Here is a 14913-nt window from a genome sequence, read left to right as displayed (position 1 = left end):
CAGCCATTGTTGGGCTACAGCTCCCCTCATCCTCAGCTGCAACAAATTGTAGCTGAGGATGATGGGAGTTGTGGTCCATCAACAATGGGAGAGCCTCAGGTTGACTACCCTTGAGCTGTGTGATGGCAAGGAGTTCCACATGTTGCGTGCCACCACAGAAAAGGTCCTCAAACACGTCATTGCCAGTTTAACCTCTGAGAGTGGTGGGATACATGGAAGGACACACTAGATCAGGGATTCTCCACGTGTGGGTTCCCAGATCTAATTGGACTTCAGCTCCCATAATTGCCAAGCAAAGGCCACTGGGGCTGGAGATTCTGGGAGTTGAAGTCCTATTACATCTGGTGACCCACATGTTGTGAATCCCTGCACTAGATGACCACTAGGGATGGACAGGCTTCTACGAGGGTGGAAGATAGTCCTTCAGGTATCCCAAACCTAAGGTGTTTAGGCTCGGGCTTCATTCATTCATTGATTTGATTTCTTTACCACCATTCCAAAAATGGCTCAGGGTGGTTTACATTAAAACATTTCAATGAATATGAATATGCAAACTGATCTTACACTGATAGCAGATCCAGCTTTTAGCTAGAAATGCAGAGATTGGACCCGAGGCCTTTGCATGCAAACTAGGTACCGTCTTCTTCCACTTGACCCAAACTCCTCACCGAGGGGATAGACAGGAGTGGTGGCTGTGAGCATGCCCAGTCCAAGAAAGCTGCGAGGCTCCATGAGGGACTGCAGCCAGACGCCACAATAGGCTCTGAAGCGTTGACAATTTAGCCCGTGTGGAAGCAGCAGGAGCACATTTATTCCCATTCCTGTGAGGGCGGATAAATGTGCCAATGCTTCTTCTGCAGCCACTGGGTTTTAATTTAAATGTAATGCATTTTAAATTTAAATTAATGTTAAGTTAATGTAAATTTGATTTAAATTTAGAATTTAATGTTAACTTCATTTAAAAGCCATTGTGGCTTCTCTGGAGGCTTTACTGTAGCCCGTAAGACTGCATTAGACTGTGAAACATGGCAGCCCTTGCCATGAATACCTCTGGGTGAGCCCCGTAGACCCCTGACTACTGAGGGCATCTGTGTGAGCACGAAGAAGCTTAAGTGGCAGCATCTGGACTAAGTGTTCCAGGGCTCAACGGATGCTCCAGCGCCATGCTCTGCCTTTCATGCAGGAATGACACACACAGAACTGGATGTGGCCCAGTGACAATGACATTCTGTATCTTAGAGGCTTAGAACATCAGCCAGTTAATGCACGGAGGAAAGAGACTGTTAAACCTGTGCATGACAGGACTACAACTCCCAGCATCCCCAGACACAGTGGCCTTCTGCCCTTGAAGGGAGTTGTCGCCCATCGACACCTGGGCACCCAAGTCTGGGAACCCCTGGTCTGACAGGCTGAAGCTCTCCGTTCCTTTTTCCTTCTTAAGAATCATATATGACCCACACCATATTTCTTTTAAACCATGCCATGGACTTCAGAGATTACAAGTACTGGGGAAATGGCCTTGGAGTTTATTCCTAAACAGGGTTACTCCAGAGTAAGGCCGATTCATCTCAGTGGGACTTACTGCCTAGTAAAAGGTGACTACCAGTTTTAAAATGAGGACTACTTAGAAAAGCAAATGATGGTGATGGAGAACTGGCCTTGTGATTGGGAGCATGAATGGTCCCCTTTGCTATGCAGAATCTGCCCTGGTTTGCATTTGAATGGGAGACTACAGTACCCAGAATGTTGGGGGGCAATATGCTAAATCATTGTAAACCGCTTAGAGAGCTTCCAACTATAGAGCGGTATATAAATGTAAGTGCTATTGCTATTGCTATAGCTACATGTGAGTGTCATCTGCTATAAGAGCGGGATATAAATGTAATAATAATAATAAGAAGAAGAAAAACAAGTGAAAATAATCGACATAGCAATACCAGGGGATAGCAGAATAGAAGAAAAAGAAATAGAAAAAATCACCAAATACAAAGATCTACAAATTGAAATGGAAAGGCTGTGGCAGAAAAAGACCCAAATCATCCCAGTGGTCATTGGCGCCCTTGATGCAGTTTAAAAAGACCTTGAAGAGCACCTCCACACCACAGGGGCCACAGAAATCACCATCAGCCAATTACAAAAAGCAGCTTTACTGGGAACAGCCTATATTCTGCGACGATATCTATAACAACAGCAACAACATTGACGATAAAAATCAGCCATCCAAGGTCCTTGGGAAGGACTCGATGTCCGGATAAAACAAACCAGTCAATAACACCTGTCTGACTGTGTAAACAATAATAAGATATTCTCCTTAGGGGACGGGGCCAGTAGTTCAGTGGTGGAGTATCTGCTTTGCATGCAGAAGGTCCTGGGTACTATCTCTGGCAACATCTTCAGGTAAGGCTGGGAGAGAGTCCTGCCTGAAACCCTGGAGAGCTGCTGCCAGTCAGTGTAGACACGACTGAGCTAGATTGGCCAATGGTCTGCCTCAGTAGAGAGCCGCTTCCTATGTTCCTATGGTGGTGGGGCACAGAAGATGCAGCTTCTCTCTGGCAGCACTTCGGATCTGTCATTGGGGGAGCTGAGTTATCACCTGGGGACACAACAGTTTCTCCATAACCCGCATGATCCATTTCGTTTGGTGTTAAAACCACATTTCTTCCTCTGGCATTTCCCGCCAATCTTGGTGCATCGTTTCTCCTTCCATGACCTGGCAAATCCTGTGCAAAAGGAAAAGACGACTATTAATTGGGCCAGCAGCAGACTCAAGAAGGGACGGGAAGAAGGCCGGGACAGAGTCACAGACTGGAGTCCTGGGTTTATGAATCCACAGCATATGACTATGCCATCTACCTCTGCTGCTGCTACTACTACTACTGCTGCTTCTAATATAGTACCTTTCAACAACATAAGAACATAAGAACAACCCTGCTGGATCAGGCCCGAGGAAGCCCATCTAGTCCAGCGTCCTGTTTCACACAGTGGCCCACCAGATGCCTCTGGGGAGCCCACAAGCCAGAGGGATGTGCATGCCCTCTCTCCTGCTGTTGCTCCCCTGCCACTGGTATTCAGAGGCATCTTGGAGGTAATTTATAGCCACCAGACTAGTAGCCATTGACAGAGCTGTCCTCCATGAATCTGTCTAAGCCCCTTTTACAGCCATCCAAGCTGGAGGCCATCACCACATCCCATGGCAAGGAATTCCATAGATTAATTATGTGCAGTGTGAAAAAGTACTTCTGCTTGTCAGCCTTAAATCCCCCAACCTTCAGTTTCATGGGGTGACCCCTGGTTCTAGTGTTGTGAGAGAAGGAGAATAATTTCTCTCTGACCACCCTCTCCACTCCATGCATAATTGTATACACCTCGATCATATCTCCCCCTAGTTGCCTCTTTTCCAAGGTAAAGAGCCCCAGATGCTGTCGCCTAGCCTCATAAGGATGGTGCTCCAGGCCTCTGATCATTTTGGCTGCCCTCTTCTGTACCTTTTCCAGTTCTATAATATCCTTAAGATACAGTGACCAAATCTGTATGCAGTACACAGTACCACAGATGTCGCCACATCATAGATTTTAATAAGGGTGTTATAATATTAGTATTTTTATTTTCAAACCCCCCTCCTAATGATTCCTAGCATGGAATTAGCTTTTTTCACAGCTGACGCACACTGAGACACTTTCAATGAGCTGTCCACCACGACCCCTAGATCTCTCTCCTGTTCAGTCACCGACAGCTCAGATCCCATCTAGGGGTGTGCACGGAACCGCGGAGTTGCGGTCTGGCACTGGGGTGGGGGGTTCCATTAAGGGCGGGGGGGGCTTTACTTACCCCTCCCGCCCTTTCCAGTTTTTGCGCCGTAAGTACCATAAAAAATGCGGGCTGCAGGATCCCTCTCCGCCCGCTTCTATTCTCTTTGATGGCTCCGCACTCGGGCGGGCGGCAGCTGCCGCCACTGAAGCCCCCTCGAGAAGCCCCCTCGAAGCTCTTTCGGTACCTTAAATCTCGCCCGGACCGAGTCTGACCACACTCGGGCGGGCAGCAGCGAGATGTCCTTCCGCCCGCCCGCTCCCTTCCCTGCCGTCTGCAAAGTGCAGGAAGCCACGGAGGTCCCACCTCCCCCTGATGGCCTTTGAAATGCCCCCCTCCAGCCTTTTTGCACATTATTTGACCCGCTGGGCCTTAGTAACATTGCATGATAGCCAAAGTGGCGGCCACCGCACATGCACAAACATCCGAAAAGGCTGGAGGGGGGCATTTCGAAGGCTGGCGGGGTGAGGGGGGACCTCCATGGATCCTCACCCCAAGGAACTCTCCCAGAGAGGAGAAAAGGTTAAAAAATATCCAGGGGAAAAAATTGCGAGCTGGCAGGGTGGGGCTTCGGTTCCAGTCAAGACAGAACCAGGAGGGGAGTTCTGTTTGACCCCGAACCTCTGAACCATCGAACCAGACCTCGAAATCCCCGAACCAGTTCGCACATCCCTAGTGGGGAACTTTATCAAAAGCTTTTTGAAGCCCAAGTATATTATGTCAACCGGATCACCTTTATCCACATGCCTGTTGACACTCTCAAAAGGTTAGTGAGGGAAGACTTTCCCTTGCAGAAGCCATGCTGCTTCTCCTTTGCAAGGCCTGTTCTTCTATATACAGTTCTCAAACTGATTTACACAGAAAAATGAATGATAATGAGGAAATGGTCCCCAGTCCCCAACAAGCCCACAGTCAAAAAAGAACAAATGTTAATGTGGTCGGTGGGGGAGGGAGGACCTTTATTTTACAGGGATCGTTAGGATTCAACTGAGCTTTAGAAAGTGAATCAATGTGATGGCCCATGGTGCTCACCCCATGAGGGTATAAGATCTGTTACCCATTCTGAGATATTGCACTACCCTACACAATCACACCATGAAAATGCAATTTGGCTCAGTCCTTCATGCGCGAAGGCACAAGATCTGATCATAGATACTAGCTTAGATAGTATTAAAAGATAATTAGACAAATTTGTTGAGAGGAAGAAGCCAATAGACACCTATAAGCTAAGATGGTGACAGAGAACCTCCATGTTCAAAGGCAGTATTCCTCTAAATACAAGTTGATAAGGAAAGACCGAGTCACCTGGCTGGCCACAGTGGGAAGGAGGAGGATGCTGGCCTAGAGGGACATTTGGTCTGATCCAGCCTGGCTATTGGGATGCTCGTTCGTTTTGTGACGTGAGACTAATATGGCCAGTCTCCTGTAGCAAACTTTCCTCAATTCAACTGAATTCTTAACTCTTTGAATGTTTGAATTAAGACAATTTACAGTTGACCATTGGCAAGACCTTTCAGATTCAACACATTTGCTTGAGCATTCTCCCATTCCTCTGCAGATCATTTCAGCTCTAAGGAAGACTCCACAGCTTTTTTGTTGGTTTTAACCAAGGGCCACGACCACATTCCCATGCAGAGGGAAGGGGCTTCAGCACGCTGGTCTCTCTGTGGAGGACTGTGGCCCAGGAGTGCTGGTTTCCCACCCTCTAAGACTCGGGAGCTGGGTAGTCCTCATAGTGGGAGGTCACGGTGGCTTCATGCAAGGGTTTGTGGGGGGAAAGCCGCCAGCTGCCCTCCCAGGTGGCTGTGGGACGAGAAGCTTCCTCTTTTTCATCCTTCGTTGGGAGCTGCATCAGAATTGCTCGCTGCTGAGGTGTGTGTGTGTGTGTGTGTGTCTGTGTGCGAATGGCAAGCTAAGGAGCAAGGCTGCCCTCTGTGGGGATGATGGCTTAGCTGGACCCTGGAGCCCTGTGGTGGCTGCATTCATTCAGAAGTCTGTGCAGACCTGCCTGGGGTTTTGTGTCGTTTGGCCCTGCAGGCTCACTTGACTCCACCATAAACAGCAACCAGGGAGGCAGATCAGGATCACAGCATGTGGGGAGGAGGTCCCCATGCAACGAATATCATCCCCACGAGATCTGTGGGCACCAAGGACAACTTCAGAGTTGTTGTTTTACAGCTCAGATGGAAAGGGTTAACTCCTCCCCCCACTTTCCTGATCCTAATATCCCCTGAGCTGTTCCCTCCCCGCTGCCTACACACACACAAGGAAGATAAAAACATGCATTCAGCATAACATATAGTTTGCTGCTCTGGTTTCTCTCTTTCGTGACATGCAGGAACTAAAGTGAAAGGCCAGGGTAGAAATAGCAAAGCATTGCTCTACTAAAGCTATATTTAATCCTCTGTTTCCTTGCCTGTTTAAACCTCATGATGACACCAACAAATATAATAACTAAATGTTTTCGCTCAGGCAAGCAAAGGAACCAAGCGTGCATTTGATTCTTTTAAGGGCAATTATTGATTTCTTCCCCTCCCAAGAGCCTCAGCGCCAAATGCAAATCAGATTTGGAGAGGAGAACTGTTCTTGTGGTAGCAAGCATGACTTGTCCCCATAGCTAAGCAGGGTCTGTCCTGGTTGCATCTGAATGGGAGACTTGATGTGTGAGCACTGCAAGATATTCCCTTCAGGGGATGGAGCCGCTCTGGGAAGAGCAGAAGGTTCCAAGTTCCCTCCCTGGCAGCATCTCCAAGACAGGGCTGAGAGAGATTCCTGCCTGCAACCTTGGAGAAGCTGCTGCTAGTCTGTGAAGACAATACTGAGCTAGATAGACCAATGGTCTGACTCAGTATATGGCAGCTTCCTATGTTCCTAGATGCCTTCCTATTGGCTAGTCCTCTTTTCATCCCCCCCACCCACCCACTGAGATGGGAGGAAGCTGACCAGCACTGGAACTCTTGTTTGCAGAGGTGAGGGATGGCAGCCAGGAGCAGTCTGGGGAAGGGGTGCTTCTCCCACCCCTTGAATTAATGGGTGACATACATAGTCATGAGCATTAAAAAATGTCCCCCACCTCCATCAAGCAGAGTTCAGTGGAGAGGAGTGGGGGCTGGCAAAGTCGTACCATTGAAAAGGAGTGTGAAGGAGAGGAGAGATGCAGACATATTTCAAGGAATGCCTTCTCCAAAGGAATTTTATTCTAGCTCTCCCAAACTCAAGGTGGGCTCACATAAATCACATGGAAATGGGGATTCTGGATGAACAAAATCCAGGAAAGAGAAGCACTTGCACGTCTTACTGAATTAAATGGAGGAGAATCTAGGATGCTGTGAGGTTTCAGGCAGGCTTTAATGGTGGCTCCTCCTTAGTCTCGAAAGACTGAAAAGGTGTGGCCCATGTTTTTCATCTCAAATCCCCACCCCACCCCACTATACTGCAAACACAGCAGTGTTTGGGGTCCTTTCTTTTTAAGCACCGTGGAGAAGCCAAAGAAAGAGAAAATTCACTGACATTTTCCCTTGGATAGACCTTTGGAATTTGGAGAGGATTGTGTCCTCCTTGGAGCAACTCCGAAATCCCAAGAGAAGTTCAGCTTCTTCTTGGAAGCAACTCATAAAATGTGGATCGAAACTCATTTTCTTCTAGGAGGAGCTCTGAAAGCCCCGACAACATTTTCCCTTTGGAGAAATTTCTCCCTATCCAGAGCTTTGTATCAAGGAAGTGTTTTCTACCCCAGGACTGCACAACGTTGGCCCTCCAGCTGTTGTGGGATGACAACTCCCCTCAACCATGACTACTGGCCAGTGTGGCTGTGGATGATGGGAGTTGTAGTCCAACAGCAGCTGGAGGGTCCCAGTTGTGTAGTTCATTAGATAGCATCTTATGGTCCAAAGGGTAGCGTTATGGTCATCTCCTTTATATGATGAGATCCTGGGTCAGGGATGTTCCACTGCCTCCCTGAACATCAGGGGTACCCGAGCTTAGGTCCCAGATGTCTTTGACTACAGCTCCCATCATCCCCATCCACAATGGTCAGCCATTGTGGCAGCGGGTGATGGGAATCATAGTTCAAGAACATCAGTGGACCCAAGACTAGGATTCCATGCCCAACACCTTGAGCTTACACAGACCACTCTCCCTCCTTTCCCTCCATCGGTTCTATTCCTTTTTCACTCTCCCTTCATCCCTCCTTTTTTCTCTCTCTTTCCCTTCATTCCCTTTTTTCTCAGCCTTCTTTCCCTCCATCCCTTCTTTTCCTATTCTTGCTCTATCTTCTTTTTCCTCATTTCTTCTTCCCCTACTCCCCTCTCCCTTCTTTCCCTTTTCCCCACGTTCCCTTCTTCCCCTTCATCCCTTACCTGGAGAAGCCAGGAGCAGCAGAGAGAGGCCAACCAGGAAAAGGTGAATGATCTTCATGACTCACTTGGGACCAGCCGAGCAGTGTCTCCAGCCTGAAATGCCACCCAGTGTTGCCAGGTGAGGGGGAGCTTCCCATTTTTGTAGGGCTCTTGGAAGTTGTGACAGGGGGCTGTTGAAACACAGTGGAAACCAAATGCCGTTGGGAACAGGTTGCTTCAAGTGTGCCAATCGTAACCGTTTCCATGCTTGCTGCAACTCGATTATCAAACAGAAACGGTCCAGCACAATCCATCATCTCTTAAATGTTGCTCTTGTGCAACAGTCCTCCAGTATTGGCTTAGATGCTCTGGAATCGGCATCCTTCTTCAGGTCACCACTGAAAGCAAGTCTGGAAATGTTAATGGTTGTAGTAGCAAGCATGACTTATCCCCTTAGCTAAACAGGGTCCACCCTGGTTGCATTTGAATGAGAAACTTGATGTGTTAGCACTGCGGGGGAGTAACAGCAGGAGAGAGGGCATGCCCTCAACTTCTGCCTGTGGCTTCCAGCAGCATCTGGTGGGCCACTGTGCGAAACAGGATGCTGGACAAGATTGGCTTTGGGCCTGATCCAGCAGGGCTCTTCTTATGTTCCTATGTTATGTTCACTGTAAGATATTCCTCTCAGGGGATGGAGCCGCTCTGGGAATAGCATCTTGGTCCCAAGTTCCCTCCCTGGCAGCATCTCCAAGATAAGGCTGAGAGAGACTACTGCCTGCAACCTTGGAGAAGCTGCTGCCAGTCTGTGAAGACAATACTGAGCTAGATGAACAACGGTCTGACTCAGTATATGGCAGCTTCCTATGTTCCTGTGATTGTAGGAAGAATTATTGGGGAAATATTGCGGTTGGGGTGGGGGAATCTTCAGGAAAAGCTTGAGTCAGAGTTGGCAACCCTTGGCACAAAGTACAAATGTGCACTGAAGCCGTCCCAAACCGAGCATATTTAACTTGTGGTGGCAGAGGGCAAGATTCTTTTCCAGTAAAGATTTTGAATAGCTGCCATTTCACTTTAAAAATAAAACACAACTCAGCTGTTTTACAATAATGTGAGGATGAGGAGAAACTGTGGAGGAAGAAGGAAGTAGAGCAGAAGAACACGAGAACAGCCTGCTGGATCAGGCCCAAGTCCTATCTAGTCCGGCATCCTGTTGTACACAGTGGCCCACCAGATGCCTTGGGGAGCCCACAGACAAGAGGCGAGGGCATGTCTTCTTTCCTGTTGTTGCTCCCCTGCAGCTGGTATTTAGAGGTATCTTGCTTCTGAGGCTGGAGGTAGCCTATAGTCATCAGACCAGTAGCCATGGATAGATCTGTCTTCCATGAATTTGTTTAAGCCCTTTTCAAAGCCATCCAACCTAGTGGCCATCATCACATCCCATGGCAGTGGATTCCATAGATCAATTATGCACTGTGTGAAGAAGTACTTCCTTTTGTTGATCCTACATTTTCTGGCCATCAGTTTCACAGGATGGTCCTTGTTTTAGTGTTGGGAGAGAGGGAGAAAAAATCGTCTCTGTCCCCTCTCTCTACTCCATGCCTAATTTTATACACCTCTGTCATGTCTTTCCCTAGTCACCCCTTTTCCAGACTAAAAAGCCCCAGATACTGTTGCATTGACTCATAAGGAAGGTTCTCCAAGTAAAAAGGGGCTGCTTTTTAAGAGTCAAACTAGGCTGCTGCGCACAGATGCTCTTGCTCACTGGCCAGGAGTGGGATGGGAGTGGGACTCTTTGGGAAAGAGGAGGCAGGGAGGAAGATGAACGGGAGGAGATCTGGTCTTGTGGTAAGAAGCATGACTTGTCCCCTTAGCTAAGCAGGGTCTGCCCTGGTTGCATATGAAAGGGAGACTAGAAGTGGGAGCCATTTTTTAAATCCGAATCGATTCGGATTTGGATTAATTCGGATCCGAATCGAATCGGGGGTGATTCGGAAGGGCCAGATTCAGATCCAAAACAAATCGGGGGTGTTTCGATTCGGATCCGAATCGAAACACCGAAAATCCAAATTGCACACCCCTAGCTGCTACCAGTCTGTGAAGACAAGACTGAGCTAGATGGACCAAGGGTCTGACTCAGGATATGGCAGCTTCCTATGTTCCTATGAAGATGGTGTTAGAAAGATGGGGTGGCCGGAGGAATGGACCTTCACCATCCTGCAGAATGGTGGAATGGGGTGGTGGTGGGAGAATGGGGTGGTGGGAGGGGGGAGAAGACCTTTTTTGGTTCTCTCCTCCCACTTTTCTCTCTCTCTGTCAAATGAGTGGTTGCTGCCTCTTTCTTTAACCCTCTCCTTCACCACCAACCCAAAGTAGCCCGGTGGCCACTGGGGTTGGCACTGCTGTTGTCTGTCCTCTTGACAGGTGGCCTTTGCAAAATCTGGCTGTAACTCTATTACAGGTTTTTTCTAGTGCAGGTTTTGTACACAGTACCTTTTTGTAAGTCCAAGGCTTTATCTTGTACTGTTTGCACACTTCTCTGCCTGTCTCTTAGAAGCAAATAGTACACAAAACCTGATGCAGAAAGTTTGAATTCCCTTAACATTTCTTGGAAGTTAAAATATAATTGATATATTTATGCAGGTCTTGATGGGTACAATTCAACTTTTTAACTATGAAAGCTGTCAGGCAACGAAGTCCTTTTTCTGATTTGTCAGTTGAATTATGGCCTTCCCATCCCCATGGCCTTTCCTGACCCTGTTTCCAGTGTGTGCTTGGTGAAAACTATTATATTGTTGTCTCTGTCTGTCACAAAAACAAAGCACTAATGGTTTTCTTGGAAGATGCTTCTTGCCCCCAAACATGAAATAAGTTGTTCTAGTAAGAACTAATCAACCTACTTTCCTTTCACTGTCTCTACAACTGAACTAAATGCTAAACTAAATGTGTTTCAAATCGAGGTCCACAAGTTTGATCTCTTGTACCTCAAACCTTCATGCATCCACCATCTTGGATTGGGGTGGATGACAGCATTACAAAGTACAGTATTGAGGTGTCCCTGTATGCCACTCACTACAACTGTACCAAGTTTGGTGCACATTGGTTATACAGTGCTCGGGTTAGTGCACTTGTGCCATAAAAGTTCATACGTCCACCACAGACCACCCACAAGTTAGTGCACTCGCACCACAAAAGTTTATGTTTCCACCATTTTGGATTGGGGTGAATGACAACATCACCAACTACTCAGTTGAGGTGTCCCTGTGTATCCCTACAGCTGTAGCAAATTTGGTTCAAATCGGTTAAGCGGTCCACAAGTTAGCCCACTTGCACCTCAAATGTTTGTGTCCACCATCTTGAATTGGGCTGGATGACATCATCACAAACTACACTGTTGAGGTGTCCCTATGTGTCCCTACAACTGTACCCAATTTGGTTCATATTGGTTCAGGCGTTGCGAAGTTGATTGCGGGGGGTGGAGACACAGGGATGGCCACGCACGCATACGCGTGCACACACATACACAACGGGGCAATCTCATAGGCCTACTGGAAAGTAGGCTAAAAAGGTGTTCAATTTTATCTTCTGTAAAAGGCAGATACAGTGGTTTCAGAGAGCTTCTGAAGATTTTAAATGTAACTATGAAGGGAACAAAATCTTCAAGAATTCTAAATCTGTTTTCAGCAGGAGGAAATAAGGTACCTGAGCACAGGCAGATTGTATGCCATGGTGAGCCTGGCATCAGATTGAGGTGGCAATGTGGGTGAAGTGGGCAGAAGAGATAAGCTGAAGGTTGAAGACTCTATATCCTATTCTGGAGCATATGTGAGTGATGGAGTGGAAAGAGTGCCTCTGTATATACCGCCTAGTATATACTAGGCGGTATATACATTCAATAAATAAATAAATTTTCAGTGGCATCCTATATGCTCAGGACAAATGACCCCCCCCCCACTCCCCACAACATCTCATAGCCGCAAAACACAGGACAACCTTGTGTACTTGGAAAATCCCTCTTCTTCCACCAAGTTGTAGGTTGCATTTGCACATAACACAAAACCGGAACTCCCTTCACCTCCAGTTTCGCAAGCTGCATGTCTGAATGTAGGCAACTGCAGTTTAAGGGGGGGGGTGGACACAAGGTTCCCCACCCAAACAGAAAATTGTTCTCTTCCATTTGTGTTATGTTTCTCTGCCTGTACCTCTGGTTTAGCGGTACCCGCATTATGTCCAAATGCTGCCACCAGTTAGCTTCCCCGCCAACCGGAGTTGAGGGATTAAGCTCCTCCCTCACTCCGGCTGCTATTGGCTGTGTGGGATGTCCTTCATGAAAGAAGAGAGTCCACACAGTCTCCTTGACTGCAGAGAGGATGCTCTCCAGTACGTCCAAATGCAGACAGGAAAGTGGGGGGAGGGGGCCATGGAACCGTGGGTCCGTTGGACCCTCAGTCCTGACGTCCAAAGGTGTACACCCTGAAACAGAGTGTGTTGGGAAGCTGACAAAAACTGTTTATTTTATCAAATCGGCTGTTGGAGATGAACTTCCAGTGCATCGACCTTTTGCACCAACTGTCCTAATGACCACTAGGGGCATTGGGAGTAGAGACAGTGAGTCAGGGTCTCCCTATCTGTCCCTGCTCTATGACCCCTGAACTGACTCTGCAGAACTTCCTGTGCTGAGACCCAATCCTTCCTTTCCTCCTAGAGAGCAGATGGAAACATATCTCTCTCTCTCCTTACCTATCCACTATGTAGTCCTTTAGATTAGATATAGGTCTTTCCTATCCAAGTGTATTTAACCAATAAATATTTAGTATTTAGTTCTACAAGGATCTCCATGTGTTTTCTCTAAACAGCTGCAGTATCCAAACCATCCTCTGCTACCTACTCTGTAACTGGAGTGGGTGCTCATTCCTTAGTGCTCTGCTGTTTTACCTATTGTGGGTAAAATCAACAACCTCTAACAGTTTCTCCTGCCCCCTCTCCTCTCACAGAGTGCAAGGAACCACCAACTGGCCTAGAATAATTGGATTTTAGAACTGGAAGGGACCACAGAGAAAATACGACCCTTGCCCACACTCATTAGGAAGTAAATCTTCATGGGCTGGCTCAGCTGATAGGTCTCCCAGGTCCTGCCTGTCTCATGGAGGGGAGTGAAATTTACAGCTGGAAGGGACCTTTAAGATCTTCTAGTCTTTCCTCCCCGGTCAGTGCAAGAATCTGTTGTAGCATCCCTGACAGATGGAGGCCCCGCCTCTGTTGCAAAACCACTAGGGAAGGATTGCTTACCACTGCACGAGGCCGACAGTTCTACTGGGGCATAGCTCCTTTCTTTAAGATTCCCGCCCCTCCTTGGTCCATGCCTCACCTAAATTTGCTTCCTTGCCATGTCAGCCAATTGCTTCTAATCCTGCCTTCAGGAGCAAAAAGCCAGCTCCTGCTTCTATGTGACGCAGCCCTTCAGATATTTGAAGACAGCAGTCGTGCCTCCCCTTAGCCTTCTCTTCTCCAGGCAAGTTGTGTGGTCATGCAAATGGCCTCTGCGCATTACCAATAGAGCTCTCAACCGGTTTGTTTCTAACCCAGTTCAAACCGAGCTGGGTCGCACACCCCATATCTGTGGCAACCCTGAGCCAGTTTTCAGCAGCAGCTGCATTGTTTGTTTGTTTGTTTGTTTGTTTGTTTGTTTGTTTGTTTGTTTGTTTATTGGATGTATATACTGCCTAATATAGAAATCTCTAGGTGGTGTACAGAATTAAAACAATAAAAAATAAAAAAACATTTAAAATTCATTAAAAGATAAAATCATAATAGATAAAAACACAATGAAATTAAAACAGTTGGTTTCAGTTAAAAGCCTGGGGAAATAGGAACTGTTAAGGGCTTTATAGGTACTTTGTACCAGTATTTGGTATTTCGTTTGGAAACATATCAGCAACCAGTGAAGTTCTTTTAGAATCGGTGTTATATGGTCCCTTCAGGTAAACCCAGAGACCAATCTGGCTGCTGCATTCTATACCAATTGTAGTTTCCAAACTACAAAGGCAGCCCTACCTAGAGTGCATTACAGTAGTCAAGCCTGGAGGTTACCAGCATATGTACCACAGTTTTAAGGTCATTTGTCTCCAGAAAGGGATGTATCTGGCATATCAGCCAAAGTTGATTAAAAGTACTCCTGGCCCCAGTCTCAACCCGAGAAACCAGGGAGAGATGGGGATCCAGGAGTACTCCCATGCTATGAACCTGATAGTTTAGGGGGAGTGTAACCCCATCCAGAACAGGCAGATCTAAACCATCTCTCGGATCCTGACCCCCTACAGCCAGTACCGCTGTCTTCTTTGGATTCAACTTCAGCCTGTTATCCCTCATCCAGCCCAATATCGCCTCCAGGCAGGCACTTGGGGTGGGGTGGGGTGTCATGCCATTTCCTGAAGTAGTTGGTATGGACAAATAAATCTGGGTTTCATCAGCATATTGATAGCATCCCAGACCAAACTTCCTGATGATCTCTCCCAACGGTTTCATGTAGATGTTAAAAAGCATCAGAGGCAGTATGGAACCTTGTGGAACCCCACACTTTAGCTCTCGCTTTTCAGAGCAACAGTCTCCAAGTGACACCATCTGGAATCTGCCAGAGAGGTAGAAATGGAGCCACTGTAAAACAGTCCCACCTAATCCCACCTCCTTCAAGTGACCCAGCAGGATGCCATGGGCAATGGTATTGAAAGCCATGTGGTATTGAAAGCCTCATGGTATTGAGATCCAAGAGGAT

Source organism: Hemicordylus capensis, chromosome 1 (genome assembly GCF_027244095.1).
Source record: "Hemicordylus capensis ecotype Gifberg chromosome 1, rHemCap1.1.pri, whole genome shotgun sequence".
Lineage (NCBI taxonomy): Eukaryota > Metazoa > Chordata > Lepidosauria > Squamata > Cordylidae > Hemicordylus > Hemicordylus capensis.
This window is presented reverse-complemented; position numbering follows the sequence as displayed.